Genomic DNA, 27,292 nt, shown 5'->3' on the forward strand with positions numbered 1-27,292 from the left:
GATAGGGGTTCGACAGGGTGGGTCTTTGGCACTCTGCCTTTTTAACCTCTACTTGGCAGACGTGGGTGAATTCCTTTTTGAAGCAGGGCTGGCGAGTGCCTCTAGGTTCTCGTGGCTGGCCTTTGCCGACGACTTCCTCTTGTTTGACATACCAAAATTGGGTTGCAACGGCTGATCAACAAATTTCAACAATATGCTGAACTCAATTGTCTAAAGATTAATCCCAATAAAACCTGTATTTTGGTGATCTCAAAAGGAAAAAAATACAAATGCTTACATTGGAAAATAGAGGGGAAATCTATTCAGAGAGCCCAAAAAATGGTATACCTAGGTTTTCCAATTCAAGCGCAACCATCAGTCTCTGAGTTGAAATTGGTTATCAAACATAAGGCGATTCCACTTGCCATTCAAATGACCAAACTAGATAGAAAATATGGAAGATTCTCGATAAAGCCAGTAGTGGATTTCTATGAGGGGAAGGTCATCCCTAAACTGCTATATAGTATGAAGCTACACTATAAGGATATTCATCCTTACTGGGACATCATAGAAGGAACAATTTGGAGAAAGGTTTTGAAGGTTCCGAATAGTATCCCGGTGGTAGCCATTAGATACGAACTGGGACTGGTCTCTCTAAGAGCCAAATCCCTGTGGTGGCACTTGGCCCAGTTTTGCTCATTCCTCTGCCCCATAAGTTACTCTCTATATGGGGACCCTTATTCTGTCCCAGGAGAGTATTGTTGGGAAATATTATGTGAATAAATGTAAGGTCTTATGCGACAGAACCCTTGCCGATCTCTCTACTGACAGGGAAACACTTATGACTAACCCAGACAAGGTTAAGAAACTTCTTTACACACTAGACTGGTCCAATACGACTGAACGTCTACCCTTCAATGAGTAACATCAAAGATGAACATACAAAAAGAGGAACTCCATCGTTTATGATGTTCCAATTCCCCAATCGCTACTACCGCTCCTTCCTTCTGAAACTTAGGTGGAACTCACTTCTAACTAAGGAGGTCTTGAAAAGAAGGAACTTGATTGAGGATAACTTGATTCCACCATCCTTTGCAGATTTTGCAATAGGATAGGGGTCCTAGAAACAGCACGCCATCTCCTCCTAGTTTGCCCCGAACTAACAAAAAACAGGAACTTATACCTGAGGAAATTTCGTGTTTCGGGCTCTTGGGAGACAAGGACTATATATGGTCTAGATGTGTTTCAGTCAACAATGTGTCAGAAGGTCTAGCAGTGGCCAGTTTCATTAAATCTCAAACTGGGCACTGCTTTGTCTTAAGAGTACTTTGGGCTGTCCCAGATGGTCATTCTGTCTGGCCATCATCTCATTAGGCTGTGCTTCTACTATTTTATCTGCTACACTGCTATCCTGGTTACTCTATATAGGAATTCAGGCTATTCTGAATCACTCATTATTCAATTATATAATGAATTATGCAACTGTTTTAAATTAATATGTATTGAATGCTTGTTAAAATCATTCTATACGGTATTGATTTTTTTTTTACTTTTTTCAATTTTCATATTTAATAATTGTGTTCTTTTTGATTAAACATGGATGTAAAGGTTTCATTTACACTAGCAATAGAGAGTGATAGCTCACTCAGTACCACCTAACAAACTTTCATATCTGGTTCGAGATCTTTTCTTATGTACCACTGTGTTCATTCTGATTTTTACTTTATCTTTGTGTAACGGTTCTTCTTCTCCTCTACTATGTGAGATAAGAGATGTGACTTCTTGTAAAAATCAAATTTTGATTTGATTACAGACAAGTAAATAATAAAAAAAGGTTTCATATGTAAAACATAAAAAAAAAAAACACACACACACACACACACAACAACCCACACTAGGAGGCCCCATCCCACCCTCCACACCAACAGATGCCCCATACCTGTTCCAGATCGACACCAATGTGTCCCTGTCCATTGCAGACCCCACCAAGATGCCACTATCACTCCATCCACACCACACCTAGATGAACCATCCCTCCCCAGACCCACAATGTCCCCATCCCTCCCATCAAACCCACACCAATGTGCCCCCGTCTCCTCACTCCAGACCAACACCAAGATGCCCCATCCCACCCCTAGATGACTATGCCACTGTCCAGACCAACACCAATGTGCCCCAGCCATCCATTGCAGGCCCCTCCAAAATGACCCCATACCACCCTCCAGACTCACTGTGCCCTATCTCTCCCTCCAGACCTACACCCATTTGCCCCATCCCTCCCTCCAGACCCACACCAATGTGCCCCACCCCACCCTCCAAACTCACACCAATGTGCCCCATGCCACCAGTCCCACACCAGCGTGCCCCTATCCAAACATTCAGACCCCACCGAGATGCCCTATCACTCCCTCTAGCCCAATACCATAATGCCCCCACATAGCAAGATGCCCCTTCCTCCTTTAGATCCACACCAAGAGGCCCATGTGCCTCTCCCGAACCACACGCAGATAGCCTCAGCCGACCCCCTCTAAAACCACCCATCCTAAACGCACGCAGCCTAAACACACCCTCATCAAACATTAAATTACTCCATTAGCCCCCTTTGATCATCCCGTCCCTTTTTTTAGCCCTCCATACCTTTGTTGAATAGCTGAACGTGATTTTTAAAGTAAATGTAATTTCCCACTCCCCTGTCTAACTCAGGTGTCTTGCAGTAACGTTAACGGTCTCCAGAAGAAATGTAAATTGTATTCTCAGCCAGTCAAGACTAAGAGCACACAGATGCTGCTGCTCTTGCACCTTGGTAGCCAGTGCCTTCCCGGTTCCTGCTCAGAGAAATGACAACGAGGGTTAAGAGGAAGCCGGACGCTCTATCGGGGTTCTTGCCGAAACGTTACCGGTATCCCGAAGAAAATGCCCACCTGAACCGCTGCAACTGCTGTTGCACTTTCAAAGCCTTCCCCGCTCACTAAACTTGCTCCCGAAAATCAAAAGGATGACGTTGCAAGTCACGTGCAGAAGAGTAGGTGGGCCGTTGCCATGGTCCGTTTCTCAGACAGGAACTAGACACTACGGCACTTCATTCGGCAGCAATGGCTTCCGTGTACGCCCTTTCCTGGTCACGTGACGCGTGGAACCGATGCCAAGTCTGTGAGCGCTCCAGTGTTTCGGTGCCCAGGACATCGGCGGTGCCTGTCACTGACTAATGCCGCCAGCCTGCTCCTGCGCGCAGGGGAACCATCCCCGCTGCTCGCGTTCACGCTCCAGGCAGTGGCGGGCTGAGCATCTTGGAGAGTTGAAGACGGGGCAAGGGGGCCGGCAGCACGGAGAGTAAGAGGAGGCGGCTGGCATCACCTGGACCCTCACTCTGGGGAGGACTGCCACTTGTGGTGAGGGACGGACCCTCCCCCTCGACCCCCTTTAGCCTACGAAGGTGAGAGACCAGGGAAGGTGTAGGGGGTGCCTAACCTTGGCAATATGGGAAGTTGCCAATGCGGGAAGACACGAATGTGGCACTCTGAGTCAAGGAGCCACTAGAAAGAAGGTGGCACTTGGGAGTGGTGCTGTAGGCAAATGGGTGCATTGAGGAACAATGACCACACGGGGAAAAGCATACCGTGGGAACTGAGGTGCCCTAAGAATGGGGGATCCCTGGTAAAGCTCAGCATCTTCATGTTAAAACCGGGGTTCTTGTAAAATGAACTTCTTGACGAAGTTGGACTGTCCCCTGTAAGGCACTGCATTCCAGGATTATTGTAGTGGCACACAGGAGGACATTGTCCTCTTTGAGCTACATTTTTGGGAAGAGATATCACGGGCTAAGTGCTCGCCTCTGACGCGAGGCAAGCCTGACAAATTCTAATTCTGTCAGGGCCAACTTACCTTTCGAATTAAATTGAGTACTGTTACGTTGGTTGATAATGGATTTTTACCGGAGGGTATTCCCGGTGAAGTCTTTAGCAAGCATTTGAATTGATGGGGAGAAAATGAGTCCAGGGAAGGGTTCGGGACTCACTGCCGTGTGGTTTGTGCAGCATGGTGAGAAAGGGCAAACTGCGGGTCGGGTCCACTTTAAGAAGGGATTTGAAGCATGGCCCTACACCTTCTAACACAAAAAATCACACAAGTGTTGATATAAAATACTAATTATTTGCTTTGAGTGCTTCCGTTGCTTCCCTTAGAGCTGTTTTTTGTGACGGTTTTACGCGTAATGTAGAATTATAATTTATGATGTTCCCCTCATTAATTTAGATAATTTGACTCGTAATCAGGAAGAAAGTGGAAACCTAGTAATGTTTGGGGTCAATGGATTAGGAAAGCTCTATCAAAATACGAAAAGTTGACAACTATGCTGTTTCCTCTTCTTCTAACCCCCTGTAAGACTTATACTAATACCAACTAGGTGCTGTCTTTGCAGTGAGTAGAAATACAGTTTTTACCAAGAATTATTTTACTTCTATCTTTTTGAAGATACATGGCTAAATGAGCAAGGAGTAGATAAGAGAAATGTATGTTATTACCCACATGATTAAGAGATTTTGGGCATTTAGGAAGATGGGCCGTTTTCTTGTGATCTAGCATTATTTTTCTATTTAGGAAGCCGTTTAATAGTCCGTTGTGGAGATTACTTGTTTCGTTTACTGTGGTAAAATCCTACTTTTTTCACCAATTGATCAAAATAGATTTACAATATCTGTCTTTCAGAGCTGCTTCCTGTAACTCTTTGTAATATGTTGCAATGACGACCTGGGGAAACCCCCAAAATTACAAAGAAGACCAGGAGTCAGAAAATCCAGACTCCAAAAAAGAAAGTAGACTGAGTGAAAGGCAAAACACAGCTTTATTAACATCCAAATAAAGCAGGGACAGCATACAATCAAGCAAATGGTGAATTCAACATGTTGTCTTCTCGTTAAACCTTGAAGCCTTTCATTTACTTAGAGGCATGTTGTGGCTTCCGTTTTGGAATAGAATGCTGCCCATTACTGTTGCGTTTCTAAATTGGTAATCTATATTTGCGTGTAGTTGCGCATGTTAGTATTCTTTGTGTATGCGTGCATATTTGACCTAGTGTTACTTTCTTCATGTTGTGTGCGTATTTGCTCTGTGTCTAGTGCATGCACATGTGATGTTGCGTCGTTAGCTTGGTTTTACCTGTAACATCTTAAACTTAAATTGTGTTAATCTCTTGCTGTACCTGCTTGGGATATGGGCGGTATGGTTGTTTTAGTGAGTAACAGGTCTCGCCTAGACAATATTGGGGCATGGCAGGGGCTGTAGCGATGCACAACGTATTTATTTGTCCTTCAACAATGTTTATTGTTAAGTCATTTGTAAACCAAGGTGGATGAAGAAGTTCTTTATAAGGTGTATGGATGAATGTTTTGTCTGTAACCAGAAAATGCTAATCCTATTAAAATCGAACATTTCGAAGTTGTATACACAATACAGTAGTTGTGCCAGGGTATACTAAACACGCCACCCATTGAACTCTTTACTAGGATAGAGGAACAGTAAATGGTTTCAAGTTTTCATTTGTGGCTTGAGAATAATGTTCATTGATCTGAAGTAGATCACACTACAGAAACCGTTTTGTGGTCCCTGCTCAAGTAGCACCATGTGTCTCTGTGTGCCCTAACCAATCAAGTGAGATCTTCAAAATATTCAGTGAACTGTCCACATTTGAAATGCTTTGTAGCTCTCCAGGTGCAACCCAACATCACGAGTATATATTGAACAGCACAATATCCTTGCCACTTTTGAGAGGGCATGCTATATCAAAAGGAAATGGGCCCTGCAAAATGCATAAGAGTGCTGGGCAGACATCTGTCCTTTGTGAACACCACTTTGGCTTCAGACCAGTGAGAGAAAGGAAACCAATACTTGCCAATGGTAGAGAAGCTGCTCCGATCACTGGGTGAGTCCAGCAAACTGCCTTCATCTTCATTGACTTCTCTTTGCCATGCTATATGGTGGATTACTCCATTTGTTTCAGCAGATTAATAGGTTGGACAGGGCTATTTCAGTGGAACGAACTTGGTCATTGCTCCTTAACAGAAGCCAGCAAGTTTACATTGGGTCTCCTGAAGCGTCATCATGAAGTGTGCCTTGTCTGATCCCTCAGGATTCCTTGTTTCCACTCCTGGTCAATGTGTACATCCTCCATCTTATCCAAATCTATCATTTATACTAGGCACAGTTTCAAATGTAGTCCGATGACAGCCACATTCACAGCCATCTTGGGTCATGATCAGTCATCACTGGGTTCCTCATCCGCATTCACCATTGGATTAGGGAACGCTTCCTTTGCGTTTATGGTTCCCCAACCAGAGCTTTTGCTGCTCAGTGAAACGGAATATGACTCTGTCTCAGTTCTATGGCCAGCTAGTCTGATAATCTAGACACTTAATCTTTGCGTCATCAAAGGCAAACCATCTGCAAATAATAGATGATGCAGAGTTATGTTTTGACACTTAAAATCAACACAGTAGTTAAGGGTGAAAATTCCAAATGTCTATGTTCAGTAAAATACACTAGTTCCTCTTAACTGACCATCACGTAGGACTGATGCATGCCCTGGTAATGTTAACAGATGACAATGGCAACATACTTCACACAGGACAACCCCCCCACGCCCCCAAAAAAAACTCACCCTCGAACCTCAGACTGCTAAATCAAGCTGGCAAACTGTGAGTGACCTTCTGGAAATTATATCCCGGGATACCTGGACAGGAAACTCTTCACTGGCTCCCAGTCGGGTCCAAGATTAAATGCAAGAACCTGTACCACGATCGCAGAGGAATAGAACCAGTTTACCTTTAGAAACTAGCCGCACGCTGTACACCAGCCTCTATCGGCCACTATTCTAGCATCTCGGACATGGAGGCCACACTTAAGAAGTACAAGGGCCGACGTTGTGGAAAGCTCTGACTCAACCGAAGGGGAAAACATCACTATATATGGTATAGAAAGCTCTTAAAAACTGAGATGTTCTCTCTGTCCTTTAATTGGGGTCTGCCTTTGCTATGCGTATTTGGATATATATACGATGCCATAGTTAAACTTAAATGTGATTTGTCTATGGTGTTTCAGAAAATAACTTTTCTTGATAACTCTTGAACCCTTCTATGAAATAATTCACAGTCAAATATCGAGGCCGCTGCATGCACAACTTCAGTATTTTTCATGGACGCCTTGATATTTAAAAAAGAAAAAAAAGGTGTTTTGTACTGTTAAGGAGAAATAAAATAAATCCGGGGGGTGGGGGGGGAGGGCTTGCATCCGGTATATTTGTATGTACAAATGTATGAGATATATAGACAATGCAAAGTGTGTACATGTGCACAATGTAAAACTGCTATATGCCTCTTATACGTATTGAAAATTCACATCAAAATGACACCTCACCTTAATGTGAGCTTTCATATGCGTAGGCAGAATGAGTTAACATTTTCTATACAAACTAAATGCACATTACATTTAGGAGATGTTTATTTTGTACTCTGATGTACATATGAAAACTCAATATCAAAGTTGGGTTTGACTTTGATGTCAATTTTCATATGCATGTTGGATGTATAGGAGATTTAAATTGCATACATGTAGGAAATGGGCAATTCTTGTACGCATCCTAGGAGTATTAAAAACCCACAACAAAGTCAAACCTCACTTTAGTTTCGATTTAATGAGTATAGAACATGTACACTAATTGATTTGATAGCAAACACTCCTATACTACTTCACTACTTCGACCTCATGCCTGCATGCCAGATACTTACACACCAAACAACTTTCATCAACCTTCCCTCCCTCCCCCCCGTTACCACAAGCACTTATGCTTCACAGTCGCTACGTCTGGAGGGCTAGAAGACATGCTAAATTAATGTACATTTTCTATACAAACTGGACATGTACGGTTATGAAATGTACACCTATACTTCTACACGTATAAAAACTTTCATCAAAATGAGGACTGACTTTCATGTGTATTGTGGTAAGTCAGACATAGGAGATGGACAAAAGATGTTTCTCTCAATTGTGGCAGGTTTATTAAATTAAATAAATGCCTGTCCTAGCCCCATCTCTGAGATGATGGTTCAAAATAATAAAGGTTTGCTCGTAAAGATGTCTTGCAAAATAACATTTGTCCACTGTCCCAAACCTATTCTACCCTATTGTCTGACCCTACCACTAATAACAAAGAAACATAAATTAGCCTACAGAAGTACTCGACTCCCTTTTTGGGTTGGGCTGACTGGTACGTGACACCCACCCAATTGTATCTCCTTTTTAACCCAGGCCTCAGCATGCTGGTATAGTTCAAAACAAATTCAGTGTATCTGTAGAAGGGCACTTCTGACCCCCCCCCCACCAATAATTTGTTGTATTCAAAAAGTGCATACTTCAGCTGTGATACTTGTCATTGTAGTTCAGTTACTTATGTGGAACAACTCAACCCAAGCTTCTGTTTAGCTGCTCTATCTTGCTCAACCCTCCAGGGTACCTTGGTATTCCATAATTGATTAGGTTTCTTGATCAAACCCAGACCTTCTGGGTCTATTGCCATATGTGAATGATTAGGATACTCAACCCTCCCTGTATCGCTCGACGACTTCGCCCTCTCTGGTTTGAACCGTTTGACATTCTTGGGACCCTTACCCTCTACTGGGTTTTTGGCTTCTGGTTCACCCCTCCAAGGGTGTGCCTAGCTTTGTAGTTTTTCTGTAAGCCTAGAACGATCTGGCTTCATTAGTTGTACACTGCTCGTATACATGGCACAATGTCCTCACCTGCTTTGGAACTTCACCGCCCTCCTTACTATCCATTGGGCCAGCCACGCACCTGGACTCAAGCAGCGTTACGAGTAAGAAGAGGCGGTGGCTGCGGATCCGCTCTTCCATGGTCTTTGGCTCTCTCGCAGTGGTTCCTCGACTGGGCGTTGTTGATTCTTGGATTCAGTACATCGCGTCTGCATTAGTTCCGGCTCCTGCTGCCGGGGATCTTTGGGCTCTCCGCCCTCTTGGGTTCAGCAATGTTCTGCTGGCTCTGAGATTCCTCTGCCCAACACACATCTGACGTGGTCCTGCCTCCAAGATCAATCCGCCCAGTGGTACAGTGCAGGCTTCCACTGTACAGGGGCTGGCTCTGATTGACTCTCTCCACACAGGTACAGCTTATACTCCTTTTACGCTCCTCTCTGGAAAATGAGAGGAAATGGAATTGGTTCCGCGTCTCTGGAACAGAGGTCATCAGTTAGGTCAGCAACCAAGCCATTCACAATAACATCCTCTACATCATAACGTGGTTCAATCCTCATATAACCAAAAAACAGTGGTGATTCTATCTCGTAGGGAGGTGTAGGCACAGTCTTACTTGGGGCTTCTTTGTTCCCTAATGGGGTTGGAGGTGGGTACACTCCCAGTGAGATCATGCTTACCCTGTCCACTATGGAGTGTACAGTGTAGCTGGATCACCTCCCTAGATCCAAAGGGAGTGGCTTCCCCTTTGGGTAGAATGAATTCCCATGATTTGTCACATTGTATAAGATGTATACGAGGTGTAAATCACAAGCATGTAAATCTTATGGCTCATAGACTGATAAACTCATACGGCATACACTTAAACAACATACATTCATGCGCTATGCACCATTATAATCACCTCAGGAATAACCCACTGAATTTAGACAAATAAAACCTTTTTTTTAAATTGAAAAAGCTAGTTTCAACTTAACGTAAAAACCTTTGTTTCAACTTCATCCTACACATTAAACATTACTTCATCAATTTCAAAAAAACACATCAGGCTAAAACAAAGTTTCAAATAAGTGAAATAAATCGGGTAACACAATCCCACATTACTTCAATTTACATGTCCTCATACCATGCTCTGCTCAAGGAGCAATTTTTAGGAGCATATCTATATAGTTTACAACTGCGCAGACTTGTTTCACATTATTTCCAGAAGTAATTCTCAACCACCATTCTGGCATATCCTCATCAATAGGTCCAAACTGCCCAAGATGTATAGAACGTTGATTATGGGTTTCTTCGCACTCAGTTACAAGATGTTTTAATGATTTGACAGACACTCGGCAAAAGCGGCAAAGGTTATTGCTTATCACTTTCTTTTCATTGCCACAGTATTTCTTTTGTTTTCAATATGTTTGTTCGAAATCTCAAAAATGGATCCTGATAATAGCGAGCTGGGCAGTGCAGCAAGTAACGCGACTGGCTATTTAGTTTTTTTTGTTCAGCACCCAACCGGTATGTAGAATGCATCTTATCTCGTTTTTCTATATTGACTATCCATCGGCAGGACTCAAATTTTCTTTTGGCATGTTGTGGACGAGTTAAAAGATCCTGTTTGTTGTCCGCTACATCCACAAACGCTAGTACTCTGCACCACCATTGATTTAATAAATTTGGACATTTATAATCGCCTTCAGTTATGAAAATATGATAGGCAGGCGTCGGGCTGTCTAAAGACATCTTCCGCATTACCGACCCATAAGACCGGACTATACAACGAATTTAACAACAGTTCATGTCTTAATATAGTCATCGATAAAGATTGCAGAAGATTGAGCATATGTCACCAAAATCGCCCTTCCAGCATATTCCATGTTTGCTCGTTTATGTTCCAGCCTGCTACTGCTCCAAAAGTTATTACAGGAACAACTTTTTGCAGGTAAAACATCAATACCAGTGATCTAAAAAATGTACCATCATTTTTGTTAATTTTTGTTCCTTGTAATGCAAGCTTTCAGTTCTTTCACCCACTGATGTTCACAAATAGACCCCCAAGTATCTTATAGATGTTACAGAAGACAAACGCTGACCGCCGACTGACCACCTAAAGGATTTATCCCTCTTGCTGCTGGTGTCACCAATGGACACAATTTTTGTTTTATCTGGATTAATCGTGAGTTCATTTGTGGCCTGATAGTCATATAGGCATGTTGGAGGCCGATTTGTATTCTGTCCATCAAAACTAGGTCATCCGCATAAACGATGCATTTTACTGCAACCTTTTTAAATAAAGAGACCAGGTTCTCTAACAACATTTAAAGTCTACAAAGAGTGGGTATAACAACGTTCACTACAAACACTTGGTCCGTACACTTGTGTGCCATTACAAACACTTGGTCCGTACCGCTAAAATCCACCCTTACCACTCACTTTAAATATTTGGCAGGTTATGTTATGTTAACAGAGCTTGTAGCGCGCACTTTCAGCCGAGGGTATCATGGCGCTAGGATAAGGCGTACCAGGCGTAACCTAGGGCCTAAAAGAGAAGGGTCTTCAGAGATCGCCTACATTTCAGATGGTTGTAAGATTTCTAAGTGTGGGCAGCAGTGAGTTCCACAATTGCGCAGCAGCTACAGAGAAGGCCCACCTACCCACTCTAGTGAGACGGAAAGAGGTCACACATAACGGGGCGCAAACCCAGAACGAAACTCCCCATTCGGAGGTAGCTGGTGAATTTATTGCGCACATATATTCAGCCCCAGAGACCCTCAAGGGCGCGATGGACCAGACCGAGGGATTTAAATTTGATACGTTGAGCCATAGACAGCCAGTGTAATGCAGGGAGACCTGGAGAGAGATGCCCTCAATACGGTGCTCTTGTGGCAACTTGGGGAGCAAGATTCTGAAGGCGTTGAAGTCGCTGAACAAGACCTTTGAGTTGGGCAAGATAAAGTGTTGCAATAGTCCAAGCAGCTAAAAACAAGGGCAGCTACAACTAGTGGCCAGAGTTCGGGAGGAATATGGGGGAGCACTTTCCACAAGATAAATGCTCCGCCTTACAAACGGCCGAGACCTGTTAATCTATTGAAAGGGTGGAAGAAAGCATAACCCCAACATTCTTGACAGTGGTGACTGAAACAGAGAGAGGTTGATGGCCAGAAGGAAGACACCCAAAGTGCGGGATCAGGGGGTGGCACCCAGTACCTCCACCTTGTCTCCGTTCTTTCTGCCAATTGTGGTTCATCCAATCTGCCATGGCAGAGAGACACTGAAGGAGGAATTATGACATTTCAGCCTGATCCAGATATAACCAAATCAGGATCTGCGTGTCGTCAGCATAAGAGTAGCTTTTAATGCTGAAGGAGCGGATGAGGCACACAAGTGGCTGAATGCAAATGTTAAAAACTATCATAGACAAGGCGGAGCTCTGAGGTACACAACCAAAGGACCGTTGAAGCACTGGGAGCCACAGAGGAGCTCCTGGAAGTACGGTTTGGCAGAGGCAGCGCTCTCCAGTTAAGACCATAGAGGAAAGCCAGCGAGTGAATGCAGAGCTGCATGAAATGTTGGGGGAACGTCTGCTCAAGAAGCTGTGCCAATTGAGAGAGCTTCCAAGCAGAGGCATGCCAACAGTCGAGACGCTGGGAACGACCAGTGAGTCTGCCCATAGTCGTTGGTTGCATGCATATCGCTATGCCCCGTGGTTCCCAAGAGACTGAATGGTATGAGAAAGAGAATTGGAATGCAGACAAGGCAAAGTGCAGCAACAAACCCAAGCAAGTACAGATGCATGAGATACCAATTTGGGGGGGAAAGCCAAAGCAAGTGTTACCATAGGAAGCTATATCAAGCAAGCACCTCAGGGTATATGCTACTGTGGTATGTGGAAAAGAACTGTGAAACAAATGTCCTGGCAAAGGGGTACACCGGGCAGCTGGTATTGTTGGAAGATACCTCGCAGAGGAATATACCAGGGGATCTGAAAAGCCCAAAGAAGGATTCCCGGCAGGGGAGTATACAAGGCAAACTGCAAAGGTTGTATAAAGACACTGATATTGTGGGAGGGTATCTGGCAGGGGAGTATTCCAGGGGATCTGAAAAGCCCATAGAAGGATTCCTACCAGAGTAGTATACCAAACAATCCGCCAAGGATATAAGAAGAGCTAAAGAAAGACTGTTACTGAACTTATTGTTTTAACAAGAACTTTGCGAATCCAGAACAAAGACACAAAGAAACTATCAGATAAAAAGACACTTTTGCCATCCTACCTAAAAATCCATAGCAAGGGAACCACTTTCTGGATCCAAGGCACTTTCCTTGGAAGACACTTTTGTTGGCGTTATCCTTAGATTTATGGTTGTGAACACTTTTTACAAATATCAAGTCGGACATTTTCTTGCACCCTTTATTTTGTTTATTTTGTTTTTAGTGTGAGGGTCAGCTTAGAACATTTTGGATTCAAGGACAGCTTTCTAAGTTATTGACTACTTGACATTTACATATCTTTAGTTTTCGAGGAAATTTCTGGAAATTCCTCTTCAGAATATGGCTAGAAAGGCATTTACCCAACCTCTTTTCATAAGTCTTTTGGTTAAAACCAAGAACACCTTGTGTCCGCCTCTCGCTGCTGACTCCTTACACAAAAACACTAATACCAGGAGGGATGAAATGTAGCACACGTCTTGGAAGACAAATGTAGGCGGGCACAACAAAAACACGTGACTACTTGAGTTACATCTACACTTTATGCCCTTAGCCTCCCCCTTGCCTGTGTCTGTCATCCCCACTCTCACTGAGGTCAGATCACCCCAGATGTGCTGCCCTGGAGAATGGTAGGCCAGGAAGATAAAGTAGCAACCAAGGAAAGACAAAACTCCAATAGGAAGAAGCATTAGAGTAAAATGTATACAAGTATAGGACAACTATTTTTCTAGTGGCAAGCTGATGTTGATATGCAGTCTATTTTCTCTACCTGAAATTTCTTATATTGTATAAAATAGGTAAGAACACACACCTGCAGCAAAGATATTTCAAGATAAAATAGTCTTTACAAATATTTTTAAAAGATATATAAAATGGTCTTTAAAAATATTGTTTCAGTCTATAGAGTATATCTGGGCACTTTAGATCTATGCAAAAGGTGTCCTTACTGGCTAGGCAGACTGGCAAAGCTACCTGGATGTCCCCCTCGGCTGTGTGCTCTGTAGTGCTCCTGTGCTTGGGTCTGAAGTCCCAGGGCCATGTGCATTTTTTCGTTCATTACCGTGCTGGGTGGCCCAGGTCAGCAGCTGTAGAGTGGGGCCCCAAGAACTCTCACCTGGGCTGCGATAAGCAGAGTAGTGCCATAATGGGCTGCACAATAGTAATAAAAAACTCGAGTATGATGAGGTGGAAAAAGATTATTGGTCGTAGGCTTTATTATGTACAACATAAAATTGCGAAAATGGACAATTCGGAATTTGTGCGCTTTTGGGTATCTCGTGGTTGGGGGTAGTGATGTAATTTAGCACCAGCCTCTTCCATATTTGTTCTTGTTTCAGCATATTTTGCCATGGCGCACACATTTCTAGCTGTGGCCATCCTCGACCCTGATCCGTGCTGCTACACCCGAGTGGGTCTACGGTTGTTCAGGTTCCCCCAAAAGTAACTCCAATGCAACCCTTCTCTGCGAAGACCCACAAAACCTCTCTTGAGAACCACTCCATGCCCTCTATTGACAGATGTGTCCCATCCTGATGGAATAAATCTGGATGATGGCTCGGCACTAAATCCCATGGTCTGATAAATGATAGGCCGGTGTCCCTGCAGAAATTTGACAAGGCCGTCGTTGGCGTTCTTCAAGATATTTCTAATGCTTTGTTGCAATTGGCCCCTTTCCAATGTCTTCTAGGCACTATTTCGGACAGGAAAATATCTGTGGCCCGCCAGCAATGACCTTTACTTTTGAGTGATGTAGCCATGTCTGCCACTAACGGCTTCCTCCCTAATTGTGTTAAAACATTCCCACCGTGGTGGATTATCAAATATTCAGGGGGGACCCAGAAACCAATTAAGTCTGCCAATCTGTCATGAAGGTCCTCCCATAACATACCCGTGCCAGATATTGGTTGAACAGCCAGGCAGAAAGGTTAGACCCCTGGGGAACACCACAGGTAGCGAGTGAGATAGAAAGGACCCAAGTTGGACCTTTTTTTGACAGGGTCGAACCGAGAGGAAAGGGGTCATCCAGGCTAGAGCCTGATCAGTTATTCACAGGTTATCATGGAGCTGGTTGAGCAGGATGGCATGGTTTACCGTGTGAAAGGCAGAAGAGAGATCAAGTAAGATAAGGACAGAGGGGTGATTGGCATCAAGGTTGGAGAGCAGGTCTTCAGATTCAGTGTGAAGATTTAGCTGGGAGATGGCCAGCTTTTCCAAGAGTTTGCCCAGGAAAGGAGGGATGGAAATGGGGCGATTAGTTAGCCGGACAAGAGGGGTCAGTTGAGGGTTTCTTAAGAAGAGGATGTACAAGAGAGTGCTTCAGGGGGCAGGGGGAAGAGGAAGGAGAAGGTTCCAGTGGCGAAAGAGTGGTTGCAGAAGTCAGCCAAAGCTGGAGCGAGCATGTCAATGCGGTCCTTGATGGTGTTGGAAGAACAGGGAAGGACCTGTTTTGACGAGACTTTCATAGATATGATTTGACTTGTCTAAAAACCTTGTTGGGGTGAACGGAGGAAAGGCAGAAAAGGGAGGAGGAGAAGTGGCCGCAGGGAGGCCAGAGGCAGAGGAGAGAGTAGAGGGAGAAGGGGAAGGGGAAGAGGACGAGGACGAGAGGATGTACAGGATGTCCTGTGTTTTTTTGCGATGTAGTGGAAAGCCAGGGCTGTGCAAAGAGCCTGGGAGGGGACACGAGACGTAGAGACTGCAGCAGGATTGGCCAGCTCCTTGCAGATTTTAGAGTTTGGCCGAGTCTTTAAGATGCCGTAGTAGAGACGTGGGGTGGATGTGAGCTCTTTTTATTGAGGACCGAGAAACGGTATTGCCTTTGGAAAAAGCGGCAGGCCAGTTTGTCAGAGGATGCACAAGATGCCAACCATTTCCTCTCAGCCGCCCTACACTTGCGTTCAAGGGTGACGAGATCTGAGTTGTACCAGGAGTTGCCCTTGGCTTTGGGCCTCAAGCGGATCCTCGTGACCGGGGCAAGTACATCAAGAGTATCAGAGATGGCAGAGTGGAGCATGGCAATGGCTGTATCAGGATGTCAGCCAGAGGTGCACGTGGGGGAGAAAAAGTGGTGGCGAAAGCCTCAACTGACTCACGCTTCATGGGTCGGATGACCGAGAAGGTGGGTGGATGTGTATACCCTTAGGGGTATAGAGAAAGATGAGAGGAGAAAGTGCTCACTCGAGGAGAGAGGAGTGGTGAGGGGGCGGTCTGAGGAGATCAGAACATCCAGAGTGTTCTCTGCAGAGTGAGTCGGGCCAGAGGGCAGAATAGAGCGAGAGAGAGTCGCAGAGGTCGCGATAAGAGTCCAGTGGAGGGACAGGAAGCATCCAGGTGGATGTTGAAGTCTCCAAGAAGGAGTTGAGTGATCGAGGCCAGGAGGGAGGAGGAGAGGTCCGACCCACTTGCAGAGGGAGGAGGTGATCTGACCAGGTGGATGGTAGATAGTAGCCACGGTGAGAGAGTGGCCAGGAGAGAGAGACTTTGTCTAGCAGAGGGAACCTTTGGAGGGAGCGCCTCTAGAAATACTTCAAGGAACATTTTCTGAATCACAAAGCTTTGTTCGTTGTCATCCTTTAGGGGAGCTTGCAAGAATAAACCGCATTGTGAGCTTGTGGACACCTTGTGCTGTTTGTACATACGTAATGAGGGACTATTGGGTTGGCTTGTGAACGCTCACCCACAGAGAACATTTATAGTGCTTCAATGGGCTAATGGATCCTCCCAACTAAGCTGATCATGACCGTTTATTGCTCTGTTCTCCTGCCTGTTAGTACACCATGTCGCAGCTCACAGTAGCCAGCAACACTAACTCCTGCCAGGCACTCTACCCATACTAGACCACAGATAGTGGCCCTCTCGGCTACTGTGGTTCACACAATTTCAGGAAAGATTTGCAATTGTGTGTTAGGGGATCCTTTAACGCTCTTCCGTCCCAGGAACACCCACAATGGAGAAACCCCTACTCGTGGGGCATGCTCAGGTTTTCCCTTTCCTAAAGCCGCAGCAGCTCACTTCTTGACCAGAACATGTCGGCCCCAACAGTCCAATCCTGTGATACTGGCATACTGACATTGGTTGTGTCATCTGCCTTTAACTACATCCTAGCAATGAATCCTCGCTGTCAATCCCTCCATACCACATAACCCCTAATATGAAAGGTTCCTCACCACAGTTCAGGCAGCCGGCCAAATGAAATGCTAATGATGTGCCTCATGCTCTGGAGGTGGAAAGCGCATTCGCAGATGCATCATTTTCCTGAATAGTATCAAATAAAAGTTTTTATACATAAGCAATGTGGCAGAAGTGTGGTTCCTTTTGAGACTGAGTCTTTGTTTAACCAATAGTGTCCTACTCCAGTCCTGGAGTTCAGAAAAGTTATCCCCCTGTAGCCCAGTCCCCAAATTCCAGCGACAAACATGGAACAGGCACAGCGCAGACCAACTGCGGCTGGCCCTAGCTTGACCATGGGGGGTGGGGGTGTTAGACTAACAAATACAATCACACTACAAATTGAACCTTAACCCGGGTTATACCACTACTTCACAACACCCACTTAATCTTTGGGCAGCTTATGTCACTATTGCACTATAATTAAAGTGAGTGTGGTGAAGTATTAGTGTAGGCAGTGTGAATGGTTAATTTGTAGTGTGGTGTGGTGGGCTTTATTTTAGTTCCAAACCGTTTAAGAAAGAGTCAATTTAAAATGTTTTATTTCATATTTCTTTTCAAAATAGAAATGTATTACATTTTCAATTTTCCAAGGGAGAACGGGGCACTTGTAAAACCTAGGGATATACATTCCCAACCAGCATTTTAAGAGCTTCCTGATTGCTCTCCAGTATTGGCCCAACCCCCCCTCCCACTCCTTCCCATTCCATACAAAATACTCCAACAGCAGACAAAACACTTAACGGAACACAGGTTGTCTATATTGCAAACTACCTGTCTTCGGGGCTACTTCCTATATTTGAGGAAACAAGGACACCAAATCTCTTCTCTGCTACCTTTTGGTTTCATCAAGCAAGTCATTGAGATATTCCATACTGCATATGTCCCTCACTCTCTGGAGCCATTCTCTTTGCATCAGGACCGTTGTCTCTTCCACAAATGTCCCACAAAGCTCCTGGCATCTATTAATAGAAAATGTGACCTATGATTTAGATCTCACTCCTCTTATTCTTCATCACTCCGTCCTAATAGTATCAATAAGGGTGAGAATGCCGTAGAGATCCCAGCTAGGTCCTCTACCCACGACACAATCTCCTGCCAAAACCTTTGCATATGACCATATTTCTAGCACCTATGCCAGTAATTGCCCTCCTCATGCCCACATTTCCATAAATGAGAATTCACTTGCTAGATACATTCTAGCCAGTTTGCTGGGAGAGTAATGACATCTATGTAGCAATTTAACAGCTTGCAGTCTATATTGCAAGGATACTGTGGAATGTGACCACTTACGACAGATCATGGCCCAGAGCCCATCGGGAATATCTATATCGAGATCCTTGGCCCAGTGATCCCTTGCAGTTATTTGGCCAATCAGTTCCGCCAATAGCAACTTCTTGTAGAACCTAGCCACAAGATCTCTTGTACCCCTCCTCTGAATCAGTCATCTCGAAAGATGGTACTCTGCGATGATTGTCTCTCCACCTTTGGGTCGGAGAGTACCCCCTTCAACTGTAAATATCGGAATATGCAGAGTAATCCAATATAATCTGGAGGCATTCTCCCAGCCGATTCGGGGTCATGAACCAACCACCCTCCCAGAGCTGACCTGCCCTACCTAAGCCAGCCTCATACAAGATTGAAAGTGTAGCGGTTCTGTAATAAGGTCCCTCAGTTGTTGGGCCCAAATGCAGCCCCGAGGGGAGGGCCACGATGTGAGCCATCTAGTGTTACTTGCATCCTTCCAAATGGACTACAATACACCCAGAACTGGGTGCTCAATCACTCTTCTAGGGATTCTATCCTGAGCAACCCAAAGCCGCTCACCCAGCATTGCTGGTGCTAGGGATTTATTATGTAATGCAACACATTGTGTGTCAAGATGGTCAACCATCGCTCTCAGATGTGCTGCTTTATAATGATATGGCATTTATAACGTGCCTATACACAAGTGTTTCAAGGCGTGACAAGGCAAGGGATGGGGGAACAGAGGGAAGGCAACGATCTTACTAGGCCAGGTGACATTGAGATGGCTCAAGCTCAGGGAAGGTGGGAAAGTGCGGGGGTGGGGGAGAAGTGGAAGGGGGCAGTGCGATACATAAGATCAATGTAAAGAATAAATAAAATTAATAAACAATAGGTAAAATGCAGTCAACTAGGGGTAAGTGCAGACATCAAGTGTCAGAGCTGGGGTGACTGTAGGGATACAGAAACTGCCTCCAAGTGCAGGGTGTGCCCGGGAGGCAGTGCAGGTGTGCAGCTGGCAGGGGAGGGGACCTGGGCCCGAGATCAGAGGGTAGCCAGGTGAAAAGTGCAGTTTTTGTCAGGAGTTCAGCGGGGGAGATAAAGCAGAAGCAAAGAGGAAGGTCTTGAGGTGCGTCCAGAACCGGTGATGGTTCTCCTCAAAATAACAAAATGTCTGAGAATCCCACGCCTTCTTCGTCTCTGGGGAGGTTAAGGGTCTTATAGGCAACCCCAAGTTTTTGCTCCTTCCCAAATAAATTTCAATTGCACTCTTCAACTCTAAAATAAGAACCCACTATAGGCACCATTTGTAGAACAAAAATAGAAATTTAGGGAGTACAGTCATTTTGATTCAATCTGGCCATCCAGGAGCGATGTAGCGTCTCGCACCTGTCGACCTCTAACTTAACTTTAGCCCACAGAGGGGGGGTGCATTTTCCTAAACAATGCGCCCCGGAATAGGATTTGTATCTCCAGATATCTAAACCCCTCTTAACGGACCAGAAATGGTAACCTTTTGATAGAAGTACTCAGCCTCTAGCGACCCTGCGGGGAAGGCCAGTGATTTATCTAAATCTATTTTAAACCCAGACGTCCTTCTATAATTGGACAGTCCCTAAAGTAAATGTGGGATGGAATACTTTGGTGTTGCTACATACAGTAAGACACCATCCGCAAAGAGGTTTAACTTGTATGCCTTTTCCCACACCAATATGCCCTGGATCCTGGGATCGCCCTGGACCGCTACTGCCCATGGTTCCAAAACCTATGCATGTAGGAGGGGGGGGGGCAAAGTGCAGCCCTGTATAGTCCCTCTCTGTAGGGTGAAAACTCCTACTCCACCCCCGTTTACCAAGACTCTAGTAGTGAGGGTGTAATATAGTGCCCCCATCCATCTCATCCATATTGCGCCCATACCCATTTTTGTAAGGACTTCACGAAGGACTAGCTAACCCTGCCAAATGCCTTTACGGTGTCCAGGGATAAGATTAGGGCCCCCTCCTGTGTAACTTTTCAAAGTCTTTCTAAGGTTATCAGAGCCCTGTCTGGTTTGCACTAACCCTGCCTGATCTGGATAAACCAGTTTCGTGAGGACGAGCTCCAGTCTGGAAGCCAGGAGTCGCGCAAACAGCTAAGCATCTACATTGAGCAGTGATATTAGTCTATAGGCCGAGCAAAGTGTCAGGTCTTTACTTGGCTTGGGGATCACTGTTATTTGGGTGGCCAGGAAGGAAGGTGAGACCTCTCCTGAGTCCTTGATGGCATTAAACACTTCAGCCGAACTGAAGACCATAATGTCCTGAAACTGTGTATAAGCCTGAGGTAAAACCATCTTTGGCTGCCACTTTCCCTGGTTTGATATGTCCAATAGACTTCACTACCTCCTAGAAGTAATCTCAACTTCAAGCTGATCCCTTTCTGATGCGGTTAATAACGGCAGGAGAATCTTTCACAAGTATCCCTCCACCTCAGCATCGTCGGCCCCATCCTCCCTGCTATACAAATCTACATAAAACTCTGCAAATCTCTGGTGGATCCTCTCTAGGGTTGCTTCTACCCTCCCTTCCTTAACCACAAACCTAATCTACCCTCCCTTCCTCCCTCACTACATGTATCCTATTGGCCAAGCTTGTCCCAACCTGACTCCTCCTCCCCCCCTTTTCATAATACCTTTGCTTAGTATATCTAGTTTTCTTTAGTACTTCATCCAGAAGGAATGAGTGCAGTGTCTCCCTTTTTTCTCTCATGGTGCTTATGACCTTCTCTGTATCCCCCCTTCATCCAATAGCCGGGATCTCCAACTTCTCATTTCCTCATTCAGCCTCTCCTCTAAGGCCCTTGTCCCTTTTTTTTTGTTCATCACTCCTTCTCCAGTGATGAGCCCCCTGACTTGCTTTGACAGAATCCCATACATATCCCATGACTCCCTCTCCAGTGTCATTAATCTCAAAATAACTCTCAATTTCCTTTTCTAAGAATTCCCTAAAGACGAGGTCGCTAGGAAGAACATTGTTCCACCGCCAGTGAAAATGCCTTCTGCTGTATACCTAATCTCCATATGGCTGTGACCATCTAATGGTCTGACCATGCAATTATTTCTACCTTCAGGGGACCTATATACTGCTGTTTCTCTTGATGTACCAAAAGGCGATCTATCCTCGTTTATGTGCAATTGACCCGCCCATCTCCCGGCTGGCCATGTTTGGTCAACCATGCATCTGACCAAAAGATATTCCTTAGGAGGTGAGCTTCCACACTATCTTTTTTCCGCTCCCTATGGTCTTCACCTCTACCCATCTTCCATTCCACACTGGGGCAATCGTATTACCCCCTTACTGTCAGAAGTCTCTCACCCCAGTGTTCCAACATATTGTAAGCCAACTTTAAAAATTCAATTTGGCTCGTATTGGGGGCATAGAGGGTAGCCAGAGTGACACTTACATCGCCCAAGTATCTCTTGACCATAAGAAGCCTTACATCAAGGACTTTCCTAAGTCATCTGCACAGCTATAGCTAAAATGATACCCACCCCACCCTTGTTCTTCTCTTTATGGTAGGTCCAAAATGTTTGTCCAATGTCCCTACCACCCAGCCTTGTCTCCACCCCCTGCTTAAAGTGAGTCTCTTGTGCATTAAGAATCGAGAGACAAAGTGCGCCACATAGTAAGGACCTTTTTCTGGGTTGAGTTAAGCCCCTTTACATTGAGAGTAGCCACTTTGACCTAATCCATATTGCCCAATTCCACTCTCCAATTGTAAACATTTGCACTCTCCCCGTTTGTACAGCAACCTAACAAGTAGGCGTGGAATAAGACTGTGGGCATGAAGAAGGCAAGATGGCGACCGGCTCTGGCCTAGCTAGCAGCAGGACATGGTGAAATCCAAGAAGCGACGAGGAGAGGGAATGCCAACTGAGTGGGGCCATGCGCAGCGGCGGTGACTGACTTGTGACACTCTGGATGGTTTCGAAGTGTGCAATGGAGCCCGACAATGGGGAAAGTGAAGGAGGAAGGAGATTCCACAGAGCATGCTGCAGAGCCGACACTGTCGTCCTTGCTTTTCTTTGCTATGTTTTCGGGCACTTGTTTTTTTTAGCCCCCCCGCTGTGCACAAGCCACTGGTTTATAAGCCATTGGTGGCCGCGAGAAGTGGAGAAGCTCGAGCATGTCTGATTATGTGGGGCAATTGTTTTTGGGGAGGGGAGTTGGGGAAGTTACCAGGGGGAAAGGTTTGCCTGTATGAATGGCCGAAGTGAACTTTGGTAAAGGGTAAAACCTTCGGTCGCTGTTCTGTGTAGACACACTGTGCCTGTTGGGTCTGTGGGTGGGGCTTTTCCAAAGTATGTAAAGCGTTTCTGATCTGGATATCTCCCTCAGTACCTTTTTAAGGTCACACAGGATAAAACTGATGATGAAGGCAGAATGTTTTTAGTACAAGGGCTCCTGGAACATTTAGAGATATGCCTGATTAACAAGTATGCCCCCAACCATAATGCTGCAGGGTTTTTCCAGACGTTGCATTCAAAGCTTTGTCCCTATAGGAACAGCAACATTATATGGGGAGGTGACTTTAATTGCACTTTAAACCCGGCATTGGATAGATCTGACACTAGGCACTGCAAACCTGCCCCAGATCCCTGCAGACGCTCTTGACAGCATTTGGCCTAATAGACATCTGGAGGATACTGCACCCAGACGGTAAGCACTTTTCCCACTTCTCCACTCCACACCAGGATAGGCTACTTTTCCATTGTTCAGGAGATTGCAGACGGTTTCACAGTTGCGGAGTACAGAGGCAGGGTTCTGTCAGATCATGCGCCTCTCCGACTGCAATGGCAGTATGTGCCCCCTAGAGCCCCAATACCCATGTGGAGGCTTAGAAGAGAATCTTTACATGATATCCCATTTTGTGACCACATCAAGAAAAGCATTGATGAGTCTGTCAAACACAATCTGTGCAGTGTCCCAACTGCTGGCACCCTATGGGAGGCCCTTAAGGTTGTCATTAGGGGTGGCGCCATTGCAGAATCTAACAACGTTCAAGCCAGGGTGGGAAGAGAGTTAACCTTCACAAAGGATCAGCTACAGAAGGCAGAGATGTCCCATGAGGGTCGGAACGGAGAGGGTGCGGAGGCAGTGATGTACAGAAATAAGTGTGTAGAGTGTTGGGAAAGACTGGGGAAACATAACTATGCTAAGTATATTGAGAGACAACATAAGGAGGGGGATAAACAAGGCAGGTTGCTGGCCTGGTTGTACAAAAGGGAGGAGAATCGGAGTCCAATTCATACAATACAAATGCAGAATGGTTTACTAAGCCATACACAAGTGTCAATGAATGCGGCCTTTAAAGACTTTTACAGTACCCTCTAACAAGAGGGGCCACAGATATCACAGGCACACATAAGTGAGGTGTTGTACGGGATAGACCTGCCTTACCTAAGCCAAGAGGCGATTTTCAGTTCGGAAGAGCCCATCACACTGTAAGAAATTGGATGCACTATTAGGGGATTGCCTACAGGCAAAACCCCAGGTTTGGATGGCTTGCCTGGTGAGTTCTACAAAGAATACATAGACGAGCTTGCCCCCCAGCTCCTGAGCGCTTATTGACTCCTACGAGAAGGGAATTCTTTCTCTGTCTAAGATAATCTATTATCCCTTTCCTTAAACCACGAAAGCCACTTACGGCAAGAACTTTATCATTTGACTGACATTCTGAAATGTCCTTAGGTTACTTGGGTGAGGCAGGGAAACCCCTCATAGAGGGATAGTTAGGTTTTAGTGTTTTAATAAAAGTTCATGTCAAAACACACAAACCCTCCTTGTCAGACTCCTTCTTCTACACCCTTACAGTAGCTATACACCTAGGTGGGTCCCTGCTTCCAAATTTTGGGAATTTGCACAATGGAGTGCATAGGTGCAGGGCAAGCATACACGCGTGTTATACTGTATTTTGCCCTGCACTTATGTACTGAGACATGCAAATGAAGTAAACGCTGCCTGGCATGAATGCATGGCAGGCAGTGTTAATACATGAAGGAAGAAAGTGAGGCGGCGAAAGCGCAAGTTGCATTCTGCCCGTCCTCTCTGCCAGACTAATGGACAAAAACGAACCATGATGTGAATATATACCGTACAAGCCTTGAGCAAGGCTTTTATGTCATCCATTTACGTTACAGCTCAGTGGAAAATTAGCTCCTATGTAATCTTGGGCAAATCATTTCTCTCAAATGGGTCATATTTTCATTGACGTCCAAAATTGGGATCACACACACATGTCGTTTAGTGAAGCATGCATTACACCAAAAATACCTAATTAATATTTGGTTAAATAGACCACTATGTTCCAATAATAAAGGTAATATTATTTGTATATTAGCAACCCGAAGGCCAGAAAAAAGCATGGTAGGACTGTAAAAGGGGAATATAATGCAGGCACATATCTTACTCACCTCCTCAATATAAGATCAAATCAAATGGCATTTGGAAAGTGTTAACCATCGGAATTAAGGGAATGCCAAATAATACAGCACTGAATTAGGATATTCTACTTGAAAATCCAATGAATGGGATGACCCCTAGGAAGAGAATAGTCTACTTGCCTACTGACTACATGAATAATTTAAGTGGTGTTTTGTCCAGTTAGCCCTCACAATGGAGTTACTAAATATTACAGTAACTAACAGGCTTTTTTAAAAAATTATTATAATGTTATAGCCATATACAGAAAAGGAAAAGCAAATATAAACAGTTAATGACTTTAAATATCATACAATCGATATCATGAACCAATCAGTAAAAGACAGCAAAGAGAAGAACAAAAGAGATAAGAAATAGAGGAAAACATTTAAAAAATATATACATAATGAAAATACCCATGTACTATTGAATTAAATGAGTTAAAAACCATAAAAAGCAACTAATATTCTAAAGGGAGTAAAAAAGTAAAAGAAAAAAGATGAATAAAGAGGGAAAGTAAAGATTGAAGCAACAAAGTAAAATTAAATATCATAAACTGAGAGCCTACCCACTAATAGGCAGGTGTTCTATCCTAAAATCAACCAGTTAGTGAGATCAAGTTGTTTCCTCATTTTAAATCTGTGCTCCCTAAACCTAACTCTTTTAAAAAAAGATTATTACAACATGATAGTCTTTCCCAGAAAGCCTCTGAGTTCAGCCACCGCACATCATGTAGAAATCTCTGAAGTCTTGACACACTCAATGCCCATGTACCTGGGCATTTTGAGAGTAGATGATATTGGGACTGAGTTACCTTGTCGTCACACTTTCGAATACTCCTCATTATTTCTTATCGACGCAGTTTCCTACGTGAGAAGTACATTTAATTTAAATCTCAGAAAGATAGATCTGATAGATGAATCAGATCTATTTAAGTATTGCGGCAAAAAGGATCTCGATTTATTAGTTTTGTTATGTGATGCTGATAACTTTGCTTGCCTCATTTTGTCGATTGTCCTAATCCAATCCGCTCGTAACATACGAGTTTTGTCCTTCATAGGATTTTGAATAAGCAATTCCACTGAACAATCTGAGTTGAGCAATACATCTTGACCTCTTATATTGAGATTATTGAGAAAGATGTTCACTCCTTTTTGTCTCAACAAAGCCACATCTTCATATAAGGAGCCTTTGGGCGGATCTAGAATTAGTCTCAAAATGGCGACCCATTTCCACTCCATCATTGCTCTAAGCGAGGACAATCCTACTTCCTATCTTAAACATCTGATAGGCACACAATTGGGCAGGTTTAAGGGCCTCTTCCACAGTTTGGCCTCTATTCTGTCCCAATCAATATTCATAGACCAGGGATTAGTGTCCAGGCCAAACAAGATAATTGGAGCTACGTTGGAGCTACTTAGCCTATATAGAACCTCAGAAGGGGCTGAATGGAGAATTTACTACTTTTTATTTAATTAATTCTCTTAAAATGCGCCCCCATATTGAGTACCTTGAAGTCAAACTCTGCAAGAACATGGCCCATGGTCGGGTATGCTCGTATCCTCGCCCCCAGTTAAGTAATCTCGGTAAATACCTCTCCAGGTCCCAGATCTACATCTTAAGAATCTATTTTGGATGTTTAAAAAACAAGGTTTTAGATTTATTGGGGTTGATTTTTAAATTGTTAGATTTAGCATACTCTGCTAATGCTGAGAGTAATTGTTGGAGCCCGACTTGTGAGGGGTCAAAGACCACCTCATCATCAGCATAAGCCAACAAATTGGTTTTAATATCTCCAATTTTTGGAGAGATGAGGCCCTTGTCATGCAGCCATAGGCTTAAATTCGATATGAAAAGAATAAAGGGAAAGGGGGCAATCGGGCACCCATGCCGGACTCCTCGTTTGATCTTAATTGGAGCTGACAGAGCGCCTGCTCTTGATAAGCTGACACACATAGTTGAATTATGGTGAAGTTCGATACAATAGATGGGTTGGGAAGAGCCTCCCAGGCGTTCAATTTCTTCCAGAAGAAGATTTCTATTAATAGTATAGAACGCCTGGGAGAGATCAATCCATGCTCCAAACAGAGGAGAGCTGCCCTTCCCCAGGGCCTATGCACTAAAACAACTCAAAACTAGTCAATTGAGGGAGGTCGATAGACCCCTTCTGAATCCCGTTTTGTTGAGGGATGAGGCATTTCAAGTTGGCCCAAGCTTCCATCTCTGCCAAAATCAAACCCACAAAAATCTTGCTATCTGCGTCTAAAAGAGATATGGGACGATAGTTTGAGGCTGCTAACCTGTCCCCCCCCCCCCTTTATGTATCGGTATAACCACCGACGATCTCCAAGATTCTGGGAGTTCCTTGGACTGCAATATATTGTCGAATAGAAGTTTTAGTAATCGCGCCCAGATTTCTTTAAGATGGAGTTGCTCAGCCCATTTGGAATGGCTGCTCTGGAGGTGGATGATTTTTTAATCAGCTCTTC

At 44.5% G+C, this 27,292-nt stretch overlaps 1 protein-coding gene across 1 annotated transcript in view; it reads left to right on the top strand.

The window, feature by feature from the left end:
- Positions 1 to 3,097: 3,097 nt before the first annotated feature.
- ATP7A (ATPase copper transporting alpha) overlaps positions 3,098 to 27,292 on the top strand; it is a 1,086,974-nt gene continuing 1,062,779 nt past the window's right edge. The window contains exon 1 of the mRNA XM_069612588.1: positions 3,098 to 3,412. The gene's annotated coding sequence lies outside the window, so the exon portion shown is untranslated. The remainder of the gene's footprint in view (positions 3,413 to 27,292) is intronic.

Source organism: Ambystoma mexicanum, chromosome 5p (genome assembly GCF_040938575.1).
Source record: "Ambystoma mexicanum isolate Mex_15411 chromosome 5p, UKY_AmexF1_1, whole genome shotgun sequence".
Taxonomy (NCBI): Eukaryota; Metazoa; Chordata; class Amphibia; order Caudata; family Ambystomatidae; genus Ambystoma; species Ambystoma mexicanum.